Below are 12,303 nucleotides of genomic sequence, written 5' to 3' on the forward strand. Positions count from 1 at the left end.
AGGTCCCCCAGGTCTCTGATGCATCAACTCGTCCATGTCCTAGCTGAAATTGGAAGGGATGTGGCATAAAAGTATTAGGATGAGGCCGAATAGTGGGTGGTGAGATTGGGTGACCTGGGTAAGATATGGAGACGACAGTGACATGGATGAGGCGTGTGGGAGCGCAGGTTAATTGAGAGGGAGAGGGGAGAAAAAGGTCAAGGCGCACTGCGGAGTAGTGTATGACACCTCCGAAGTAGGTGTCATAAGCGGTGAGAGAGTTGTAATGAGAGAGGAAGGGAGGGATGAAATCTGTGACAACCCCCCTATCCCAAGGGAGAGGGAAGAGGCCGATGTCATGGGTATGTCGCTGGCAATAACTATAGCTGGGGATATAGAGGCTTTAGCTGAAACTGAGGTTGAAGCTAAAGGTGAAGATGAGGATGAAGCGGGGGCTGAAACTAAAACTGAGGCTGAAGCGGGACTGAAGAAGTAGAAGCAGAGACTAAGATGAATCTTGCCTTTACAAGTCCCTTCGTTTGTAGCGCATGTTCACATCCTCGAGTTTCAGTTGTGTTTGCTATTTTTTTTTGTCGTCTTTCATGGTTGTGTCTGTCTCTTTATCTCAATCTCCCTTTCCCATTTCTTGAATCTTGAATTGACTACTAACTGTTTCCTGTACAGGTCCTAATGCAAGAGCAGGAGCGAGAGCACAAAGACCCCTACCATGGCAGGAGGCATTCCCGGGGTTGGACCCTTGGTTTGCGCAGGGAGGGTGGATTCGATGAAGAGGAGAGGGGGGCGGGGGGGGGGGGGGCAGGGGGCTGCTATGCAAATGCAAAAGTAGCACGTGGGGGGGGGTAGGTTAGCCGTGCGGGGGGGAGGGGAGGAGGGCAGGGTAGGCAAGTTGTGCAAGGGGGGTGCGGGTAGGCAAGGTGTGCAGGACATGGATGTTTTTATCAAAGCTATACTTATATATTAATATAAAATCCTGGCAAAAGTTTATCGAGCTAGTTTTTCTAGTTTCATAATATCAATAAAACATATTACAATTTAATATATTTTCTTTTTAAATTTGAAGAAAAGGTTGTAAATCCTGGAGAGACTTAAAAATTTTTCCCATAAAAGTTTTAAATCTTAGCGAATGTTTCAAGCCTTTAGTTTTATTAGGGCATACAAACTTTTGACTCCAATATAAGAGTTTCTCTTCTTAACGAAACTAAGAGGAAAAAATCATCCATGGTGCGGGGGGGGCGGGTTAGGCTAGCTGCACGGGGGGGCAAGCTAGAGGCGCGGGGGGTGTGGAGGCAAGGCCGAGAGGAGAGGCAAGCCGCTGACGAGGAGTAGCAACAGGAGCCAACCAAGCGGGAGGGGCGGCGGTCAGCAGTAGCAAGGGCGATAGGGGTAGGAGGTGCAGCGGTAGAGGGTGCTGCAGAGCGGGCGGGGGAGCTGCAGTAGCGGAGCGTGCTGCACAAAGAAAGAAAGAAAGAAAGAAAGAAAGATATATTAATGTCCACGGGAGGCCTTGCAGGCCTATGGGACAAAAGTGTGGAAACAATGTAAACTCACACAAGCCACTGTGGGTTGGAGCGAAGGGCTCGCTAAGGCCCTCACTGAGTACTAGAAAACACATAAACTGAAATACTAATGTAGTACGTCAGCAGGCCAAAAAAGTCAAATAGATTTTGGACCTAGCTGGGACCGAGCGAGCTTCCAGTGAAACTCAGCTTCTACAAGGAACACTGCTTTCATATCACAATAGAGGGTTTCATTGACCCACTAGGATACAAGCAGGTCTACCGAACCCACTCCCTGAGGATATTTATTGGCTAGTTTTGGGTCTCTTCACATAGACTTCGTATTGAGAGCAACAGAGCAGAGGGCCTACCCAGAGAGAGGCGCATATGCACATTATGTGACATACAGGAGGTTGAGACGGAGGAGCACTTCATCTTCAGGTGTCCTATTTACTATGAGATCCGAGGTCATTTCTACTGCCTCTTCAAAGATAGCTCAAGGGTTTTGTGTCGATTCCTTTCCTATCCAAACCAGAGATGCTTGGCAGCTTTCATTCATGAGTCAGTCAGGCACCACAAAAGGCTAATTTGATCGCGGAGACATGAGCAAACTTATTCCTTGGCAGACCCCTCTCAGAGTTCTATCACGGAGTTCTTCCAGCCAGATCACATGGACCCCCACGATACGAGGGTGACCCAGAGCTAGTGACTCGACAGCTCAAACAGAGGGTTGACATGCAGATTACACTTGCGGATATCCCCTTTCTGTTTAGAGTTAGAGCCTGACCGATAGGGTTACTGTAGCCCTTGTTACGCATAGAGCTATGAGCAAGAGATGTGACAGAGTCACACCCGTGAGCAACCGACAACACTCTATCACCAATTTTATGCCTCGATTGCCTCGTCCACCCTGGCATCCTGATGATGACGATGATGATGATGATGATGATGATGATGATGATGATGATGATGATGATGATGATGAGATTGATTTGTAGCCAACCACTGACATGACTATGTTGTATTTGTTACTATCATTTTGCATTTTTTGCATTCTACATTGGTGTGGATGCTCGTTTAGTAGCTCCACCCGCACAGCTCGTTTGCACCAAGATTTTCACAGTCTCATAGACCCATCAGTCTTTCGAATACTTTAATAATCTCTCTCTATCTCTCTCTCTCTCTCTCTCTCTCTCTCTCTCTCTCTCTCTCTCGTGTAATCCCATTCTCCCCTGCCCACCTCTAGCCTTTTCCAGCATCCTTGTCTACCCCCAACTCCCTCGCCCTTTGTTGCGATTCCTCCTCCACCCTCCCTAGCCCATTTACTAGCCCTTTAGCCCTCCTGTTTGGCCTCAGCCCTGTCTCCCTATGTTGTGACCCCTGACCAGTCCTCCCTAGCTCATCCATCATCCTCCCCAACCCTTGCATATCATCTCTCAGCTCTTCATCTCTCTGTCCCTCTAACTCCCTCTTTCCCTAACTCTCTAAAACTTGCCCCTCTCCTCCCCTTTGCATTTCCTGCCGTCCTCTAGCCTCCCAAACAAATCTATAGACCTGCAAGTAAGCATTGTTGTAGCTGACCTATTGTTGCTACTGCTATTCACTATAAACTATTGATGTTGCTAGTACAATCGCTATTGATTAGTTGGTGTTGCTACTAGTACAACTTGGTATTGATCTCTTGGTGTTGCCATTGGGCTGGTCAGGTGGATTTTTGTTGAGAACTCGCTAAAGGACTACTTTGGTTGCAACTAGATCCATACAAACATGTAAGAATCTGCAAGTTACAAGCATACTAGCAACAAACAATCTGCCATGAAAGAAAATTGTAAGAACATGGTCTTTTGGAAGAATAAGAAAGTGCATGACTACATGTCCAAGATTGCGTATCCACCATGACAACACGCTATTGCATAAAAGACACATGGCTGAAGTAGGCCCTTGAATACACCATGACCGCATATGAGGTTCTCACACACCTCAAAAAAATATGTTCGGTGTTGATTAGCAAAATTGGCAGCCTAGAAGCCACAAATGTGGCATTGATAGGTGAGAAGATCCATGTGGATAGACACCACTGAAATGAAGAGTCGGGGGGGAAGATACAAGAGGACTAGAGAAAAGAGAAGCATAAGAGAGAAGAATGGGAAAAAGAAAAGGCTGAGTGGGAGTTGGAAGGGGCCAACACCAAGGGAAAGTTGTAGGCCATGGCAATGGAGGCTTCATGGGAGTGAATTGGACACATGTCCCAATAGAATGACACTCTTAACTACAAAAGTACAATTTGCCAAATTTAGGTATGGTCTCAAAACTTTCTCAAATGATACAAGCATTCCCTCTTAGCCCTAAACATGTTGAAATATTCCAATTAAAGAGGTCAAGTACTCATTAAAAGACTCTTGTAATATGCATTGGAAGATAGTAGCTTCAACCCAAACACCATAACGTTTTGATCCATAGGCCTCCCATTCTGGACAAATACTTTTTTCTCCTTTGCTACTAGATCCATCTATACTTGATTATATTCATTCCATCAAAGAAGTACATTTCCAACATATAAAATAAGTGGAAGGCAAATACAATGGATTTGTCATTGTTTCCAAGCAAACCGACAACTTGGCATTCTTCTTAAGGAAAATGAAAATGGAAAACAAACACTTACCTTATTGTTAGATATTAGAATAATCCCACCTTCAATGGTGTGTCAATTTTCCTTCCCCTATAATGCATAGTTTGGATTCATTTGGTAGCACTACTAGTGGCAAATTGAAATTACATCTTCATATTTTAAATAAATTTTATGCTAGTAGAATTGTGGATTCACCTCCTTCATAGTGGAATCTTTGATTTACCCCTTTCATGTCTTGATAATTCCAAGTAAACACTTACTAAAAGGATTGCAAGAGTGCTATCAGTTCTCCTATACATCACCCACATTGACTTTGACAAAGCAACATCTTTCACCCGATGGATGTTTTCCATCTCAACCTCGTGCACTTCTAGTAGTAGTAAATTCCATTTACACTTTCAATTTTGTGTGACTTTAGCAACATCCAATTTTGCCTAGATGGAAATTTTGCTGATATCCAACATTTTTGTTAATAGTCAAGATCTCATTGAAAATAGTCCATAGATAATGAGATATTATCTATAATACATCTAATTTAATATGGGGGAAAGGTATGGAATTGACTTCACAATCTCATACTCATCATCGTCTCTAGTCCCTTCTAATCAAATAAATCCCTTCATGTAAAGATCTTTGGCCATCCTATTAACTTCATAATCTTATCTTCATCATCATCTCAAACCCCTTCTAACCAAATCGTCCCTTCACCTAAAGAAGTTTGGTCATCCTATTAACTTTACCAAGGTTTGACACCTATCTTTCTTCTTGGCCTTTTCGACTGGTTTTATCATTCATCTAATTATGTTGATTTTTTCCTATTAGGTCCAAGGTCATACCAATAGGAATAGATATGAGCTAGATGTTCCCTCCATCATCGAAATGATGATCATAGGAAAGGTCATATTGGCCACTTGGTTGTCAAGGTCATGGAATAGTCCCATTGGCTGAACCCACGTTTGATTGGCAATCTTCATAGAGAATGTAGGCATCTCCAAATTAGTAATGACCACTCCTTCTATATACCATCAAAATAATATTGAAGGCTATTGATCTCCCAACCATAACTCTACAATAATATCTAGGCTTGTGTCTGGATATTAACCTAAGACAATATCATCCCAAATAGTACTTATCTACACTTGATAGCTTCTATCATAGGCTCAGTCTCAAGATTTAGGACAATACTACTAAATTCTATGTATGGCAAATAGCTTGAGCATGGTTTCCAAGGAAATGCTACATGAAGTCCCAGTGGGTGTCTTTGGATTCATAATAATCTGTGATTCCAATGTACTTTGAATTGCTAATTCACAATACTAGTACTTTGTATTTCTATGTCCTTTAAATTGCTAAGTCCCATGTACAGGAGTGGCAAGAGTTGAAATGAGAGATCAAGATTCTTTGTTGAAATTTTTAGTGGAGGACCACTAACCCTCTACAAAAATGCAACCAATGTAGGCTATAAAACCTCAATTCCAATGATTGATTTGATAATTTAGGTCATTGGATAGTACATGAAACACCTTTGTAAGTAGACCCCCAAACACAAATGTGAAACTAGAAAATAACGGATCCTTCTATGCCTCTATAATAAAAAAATACTAATGTTGATCTTTGTTGTCATGCTATAGAATCAACGTTGATCTTTATTACCATGCCAAAGGACATTGTATGAGAAGTGTATATGCTCAACTATCCCTAACACCGTAAGGTTTTGTAAAAATTAGAAAAGAAGAACACAAGAACACCCAACCACCATCACTATTCATTGTCAATGTGCTCTACATAGCATCATTTAACAAATCAATATCATAGGAGGACCTAAAACTATGACTATTTGTATCCTTCACGGTGCTCTCCATGGCATTCTTCTTTATCTTTTGGCACCTTATGTCTTTTTCTTATTAACATCACATGTTATATCAACTAAATACTCATCTAACCTTCCAAAAGTATTGGGTAAGCATATTCAACCTTCACTAGCTAGTTGACCATTTCCTCCATGTGGACATGCTTGTCCTTCTTCCGAAATAAGCAGTAATTGTTGGCATTATCTTCTTGAAAATTTTATCCATGATAACTCTTTAAGGAAGGCCTTGACTAAATGAAGTACATTGTCCTTATGATTGTTTACCCTTTCCATGTACTCTAGTGGCTTGTAGGATATCTTTCTTGATTCTTATGCTATGCATGCATCCACTATACTTTGGAAGATATTACCCTCAAAAAACACAATGCAAGTATAGTATGTCTATCTAGAAATGGCTTTCCTCATATACTTGGGTCTTAGTAGGACATTATGAACAAATATGAAGAGGAAGAGAAGAAAAGCGCGGACAAGGAAAGAGGGCATATCTAGAGAGCACACCACAAATGACTAACTCTACAATACATTAGTTAAAAACAATGAATACATACATACCCCTTTAGGGTTAGGATTAGGGCTTTCAACCCTTGTGACTTTTAGCACTCTTTGTGTTAGTGCTATGAATAACGTGAACACATGATGTTGAGATGAATCCTAAACACCTTCCTTAAAGTCAACGCCATGACATAAGCCTTCCCTCAAGATTATGATTTTGGGGAATGGAAGAAGGAATAAATTTTACTTTGCATCACCCACATTTAATGGGAATGGCCTTCCTCTAATCAAACTAAGAGCTTGTCAATGTTTCTCAAAGTCTTATTTTCCAAGAAGTTTGGTAGAAATATCTGCAACATTCTCTTCGCTATCACAATGTTGCAATGTGATTTCACTAACACTCTTTCTCTGATGAAATAGAAATAGGGAATATCTAGAGAGCACACCACAAATGACTAACTATACAATACATTAGTTGAAAACAATGAATACATACATACCCCTTCAAAGTTATGATTAGGGCTTTCAACCCTTGCGACTTTTAGCACTCTTTGTGTTAGTGCTATGAATAATGTGAACACATGATGTTGAGATGAATCCTAAACACCTTCCTTAAGGTCAATGTCATGGTGTAATCCTTCCCTCAAGATTATGATTTTGGGGAATGGAAGAAGGAATAAATTTTACTTTGCATCACACGCATTTAATGGGAATGTCCTTCCTCTAATCAAACTAAGAGCTTGTCAATGTTTCTCAAAATCCTATTTCCCAAGAAGTTTGGTAGAAATATATGCAACATTATCTTTGCTATCACAATGTTGCAATGTGATGTCACTACTACCACTCTTTCTCTGATGAAATAGAAACATAATACTTTGATGAGTCAAAGCCAACAATAATATTGTGACAATCACAATAGTCATTTGATCCATGCAACCTTGGATTATTTCCTTTGTGTTTTATTCCAAATTACCGTGTACCTCTGATGTATCTTGAGATTCTCTTGGTTACGTTTGAGTGAAAGTGTTTTGGCTTTGTCATAAACCACGTTGGTGATCATATCACCACATAATAGGTATTTGGCCTCATGGTAATTAGATATACAAGAGATACCAGCTACCAATAGTAGTTGTCAATATAACACTTCTTTAGGAGACTATCCACGTATTTTTGTTAGATCATGAAGGTGTTGTTTCAGTCTCTCTAAATTTTACTACTAAGACAATAATGCATAAGTCCAAGATTTTTCATGTCAAAGTCTACAAATAATTATTGTTTCAGCTTGGAATAAATTGTCATTGCTTCTTGTCAGAATTGGATCATCTGCATACAAAGTGTGATGGTAACATCTTCCCTTGAGTCTTATAATACAGATTATGATTTGAATCGGACTTAATGTATCCTAGATCCAAACAATACTTGTTGGTAGTTTTGTTATAGTGACTTTTGGTTTATGCTTTAAGCCATAAACACTTTTCTTGAGATAAAAAACTTGATTCTCTTTTCCTTACTCAACATACCGTGATGATTGTTTCATGTAGACTTCCTCATCTACAAAATTTTTTATATCTTTGGCCACACTTGGCAAATGGAATGTGGACCAAATATATGTCAAAAATATTTTCTCAATGGCTATGAAATACATCTTTACTACTGGTGGTATGTAAGTCTCATCATAATCAAGCGACCACATTGTTGTGCAAAATCTTTACAACTAGTGATCTAGCTTTGCATCTTTCACTACCACTATCTAGAATGTACTTGACTTTGTAAACCCACTTGTTTGCAATTTCCTTCTTGCCTCATGGAAGATCACATAAATCCCCAAGTGTTATAATGTTTATACAAAGCATCACTTTCTTCATTCACAACAGTTTGCCAGTTTTGCTTGTCGATTGCATCGTCAAAGTACAAGCTCTTTTATAGTCATAGTTCAAATTGAATTGATTTACCTTTTTGAAAATATGTCAACTTGGGTGGTGGTCTTTGTTCTCTTGTATACCATCCAAGTTGGTGCTCTTCTTGGGCAATTATTTCTCTGCTTCATCAAACTTCTCTGTACATGATTGAGTGGTTGATTGACTATCTCTTGTGTATTTAATAACGTCCATTTTGATTCTTCATGAAGCACTACATCTCTAGAGATGATGACTTTTGGGTTGATGGAATCAAATAGCGTGTTTTCTTTTCTCCCATCACTGTAGTGAACCCTGGTGCATTTATGTGACTTAAAATCCCACATTTTGTGACAATGATCATCATGTTTGTGGTCATATGCTATGCATCCAAATATGAGGAGATGCCCAATGCATGGCTTATATGCAATGAATGTCTCATAAAGTTGTCATACCTTGTATCACTTCAACGGGAAGCCAATTAAGTAAGTAGTTTGTAACGTGGATTGCTTTTGTCCAATACTAATCTGGAAGATAGTTCTCATCACTGTAGTGAACCTTGATGCATTTATGTGACTTGATATCCCACTTTTTGTGAAAATGATCATCATGTTTATGGTCATATGCTATGTATCCAAATACAGGGAGATGCCCAATGCATGGCTTATATGCAATGAATGTCTCATAAGTTGTCATACCTTGTATCACTCAATTGGTAAAGTAAGTAGTTTGAACCATGGATTTATTTTGTCCAATACCGATTTGAAAGATGTTTCTCACTAAGCATTGCTCTAACACTATTTGCTAAAGTCATGTTCTTCCTTTAGCTCTACTGCATTCTATTGATAAGTATCTACATAAGATATGTGAATTGTCTTTAGATGCCATTACTTTTGCAACAATTCCATGAATGCCGAAGACATTCATTTCCTCTATTTGAGCTAAGGATTTTGATTTTTCTGTCTATCTAGTTCTTAATGATGACTTTGACTCTTGAATTCTAGAACAGATTTCAAATTTCTCTTTAAGAAAACAAGGCCAACAATATTTTTTGTACTCACATATGAAAGTCAAATAGTGTACTAAACCATTAATGTTGTTGGTATGTGCATAGGCCAATACATCAAGAGTAACCCTTGCTCGAGAGGTGCTTTTTCTAAAGCTAGCTCTTGCTTATCCAAGAAACATGCTTCACTAACTTTTCCAAGAAATTGAAGTTTAGAATGCCAATCGCCATATTCGAATTTCTCAATTGCATCAAACTTTTGAAGTTAACATGACCATATCTATTGTTCGATATTGTGGAAAGTGGCATTGGTTGATGTTCGCTAACATGGCATGCAAGTTTGGTACTGAAGCAAGCATTTTGAATAAGAATCACTCTTTCAGTGTTTTTACAACTACTTGATATCATCTCTCTTTATCTCTAACTATACATTCATCCCAATCAAAAATGACTCTATATTTATGTTCTATCATTCGTCCAACTGACAAAAAATCCTTGCTCATTTTGGGAACATAAAGTTTATCTTTCATAGATCCTTTCGTGCTAGCAATATTATTCATAGGGACTATGGATTTCCATTGAATCGGATTTGGTGTTACATCTATATTATAGATAACATTCTTGGATCTAATAATTTGATCTCTATAAACCATTCTTGATGCCTTGTCATGTGAGATGATGCACCACTATCAATGTACCATGGACCCTAATCTACATTGTCAACATGACAAGTGCATTTCACCTTGGAATTACTATGTCTTCTGCATACCACCAATCATAAGATACATTGTGTTGGGCTCATTGGCATAATGACCATACTTTGATGTCCATTTTGATGGTTTTGTTTTCCACAAAAAATTACTCTATTGCTACTACTGAATTGAGCTCCTTGGTCATGTTGCTTCTTGTGCCAATCTCTTTCATAATTTCCAAACTTGTGACAATAGTTGCACTATATTCTTGACATATTGGTGATGGATGCATTTCCTTTTTCGAAAAAATCCCCTCTATTGGAATGTTTACCTCTTGGACACTACTATTAATGCTCATGCTCATGCTATTATTGTTGATTTTAATGTTGATAGTGATTTTGATGGTGATATCCACTTCTTTGACACCTCTACCTCTACCTTTGTTTGAGGGTGTGAATGCTTGCTCATTGGATTGGCCTTACGTGAATGTTATAATCATCAGCTTCTCACCAAGTAATGCTGATTGTATCTTTTCAAATGATATTCCTTGCCTACCTTTGGATAGTCCTTTTGTTACTTCAATGTCATCATCTTCAATTCCTCACGAAGTAATATTGATTGTAATTTTTTAAAATGATAGACCTTGCCCACCTTTGGATGGCAATACTCTAGACTAGATTCTCATATACCTCACCCAGTCCATTGACAAGTTGATCATTTTATGTCTTGGATCATGAGTTTAGATGCGTGACTAGATTCATTGTATTGCAAAAACATTGATCCAATTTTAGAATGCCAAAATTTTGGAAGTGTTCTTTGACTCAAAAAACTGAGAATATATTCCATTCTAGCTTTGATGTCTTAATCATGTTCAATTATCTAAGTATGACATCTTGAACATCTTTCTTGATCACATGATAGACATACTTGTCTTTCTTATACCATTGTGACTATGCTTAGGCAATGGCCAAATCTATTGATGGGGTTGCAAATTATCTATGTGTAGACCCACCTACATACTCTCACTTATGTTGTGGAGCAAGTATCATCTCCATCCGATACTTCCATATACTATAATTGGAGTTTTCTAGCTTAATAAATGCCTTGAGATTGAGGTTGCTAGATGCATACATCATGTGAAAAAGTGCTCAAAGTGCCTCTGAAAATACTCATTGTGCCAATTGCAACCCATTCTACTAGTGACTGCAATGTAATCCAATGTACTACAAGGCTTGATGTGGCAATAGATGCTGGGAATATCCTAGAAGGCTTTAAAAGTCTCAAAAGTGCACATATGCCAGAAAAATGGCAGAAAATGCCCAAAAAATGAAGTGAAAATGAAATAAATGTGTAATATACAAACTAATACAATGCTAATATCTCTAAATATTGTAAACTCTGCTCACTGAACTATGGATGATTGGGTTTCAAGATATGTAATGAGTTTGAAATTGCATTTGAGTGTAGGCACAAGCTCCGATAAGAACTAGTCCGGTGAGTTTGAGTAAGGGCTCAATTGTCTTTTGTGGAGTTAAATCTCCTCTAAGTTAAACTAATCTACGCTAATCTATGTTACACCAACCATTGTAAGCAATGCAAAGCAAAAAATAATTTATTTTCTTAGTTCTTTAAAGTGCTAGGGTTAGATGCATTCATGAAGAGGCTTCAATGTGCAAAAGATGTGGTTCTGGTGTTGACACTCAAAATTGTCAGCTACAAGTGTTGAAAAGCAAGAAATAATTTCTTTCCTTAGTTCCTTTTAATGTGCTAGGTCAGATGTGTCTGAAGAGTCTTCAATGTGCAAAAGAAGTGGTTCAAATGTTGAGGATCAAAATTGTCAACTCTGCAAGTGTTGAAACTTTTGCATGATATAATGAGTGCATAGAATTTAAAATTTCATTTTTGCAATACCCTCAAATTGGATGAAGAGTTATGGCTTCATCAAGAAGAGGGGTCAAAAAAGGTGATGTGGTAATCAAGTGCGCATGCGATGTGTGCTTATGAAGAGGTGTGTTTGTGAAGCACGGTACTGATGTGGCAAGTTTGTGCACGTGTAGAGTGCATAGTGTGCTTACCAGGGGGCCCATGCCAAGTGGTGATGATGATGTGGTAGTGAGGTGGAATGATGATGCGGTATTGCGGCCACTTGTGCTGACATGGAATTTGCCATGTGGATGATGACATGGCACCATGAAAGATCTACTCATGTGGCAGATACCTCCT

This window comes from Dipteris shenzhenensis, chromosome 6, assembly GCF_047967505.1.
Source record: "Dipteris shenzhenensis isolate YYH24624 ecotype China chromosome 6, Dip_SZ_1.0, whole genome shotgun sequence".
Lineage (NCBI taxonomy): Eukaryota > Viridiplantae > Streptophyta > Polypodiopsida > Gleicheniales > Dipteridaceae > Dipteris > Dipteris shenzhenensis.